This window comes from Ochotona curzoniae, unplaced genomic scaffold (assembly GCF_017591425.1).
Source record: "Ochotona curzoniae isolate NIBS_2020 unplaced genomic scaffold, NIBS_Ocur_1.0 contig_3622, whole genome shotgun sequence".
NCBI classification, from domain to species: Eukaryota; Metazoa; Chordata; class Mammalia; order Lagomorpha; family Ochotonidae; genus Ochotona; species Ochotona curzoniae.
The window spans coordinates 28,027,512-28,028,324 of NW_024465926.1; positions in this window are offsets into that span (position 1 = coordinate 28,027,512).

Here is an 813-nt window from a genome sequence, read left to right on the forward strand (position 1 = left end):
ATGGTGACTAACTGGCGTTTTCCTGAATCTTTTATGTAAAAAGGAAGAATGCAGAGTCCCCCCAAAGAGGACTATCCGGAGAGTGAGAACGCAGCAGACACCCACGTTTTAATGTTAAAGCCTTGGAGGCGCTTCCCTTGCTGAAGGGCTGCGCGAACCTAGGGGATGGGGCGGCAGCTGGCCGCCCCGGCAGCCGCTTCCTTTTTTTTTTTTTTTTTTTTCTTGGGAAGGGCGCTCCTCGCGAACACAACAAACAAAAACACAAGCGGCCATAAATAGCAACCGGCGGCGCGACCAGGGCGGCGGCTGGCCGACCCCGCGCTGGCATTCCGGCGGGGCGCGCGGGACGACCCCCCTCAGGCCGGGGAACAAAGCCCCGGGGCGGGGAGGCGCGGAGCCAACAGTCCCACGCTGTCCCCCACCCCCGCACGCCAAGCGTGCGCCCGTCTGTCGCCAAGTCGCAGGCTGTGGGGGGAGACGAAGGGGTCGCGCCGGCGCGTGTCGGCCGTGAGCTGTCCAGCACGGCCCCGGGAACGTGGGAGCGCTCGCGCCAGCCGCCAGCGGGGGAGCCCGGCACCACGCCGCCGGCGCGCGCGCAGCTGCCGCTCGCGCCAGGGCCTCTGCGCCTGCGCGCCCGCGGGAAGCCCCGCCCCTCCAGGCTCCCAGCGCGCGGGGCCGCGCCTCCTCATGGCGGCCGCCGCAGTGTGTGGTATTTAGCGGGGGCGCGCGGCGCGCTCGAGGACGCGCGAAGCGGCGGCGGCGGCGGCGGCCGGGGGGGAGCCGGGGCGGCCGTTGCGGGGCGCGCTCTCGAGC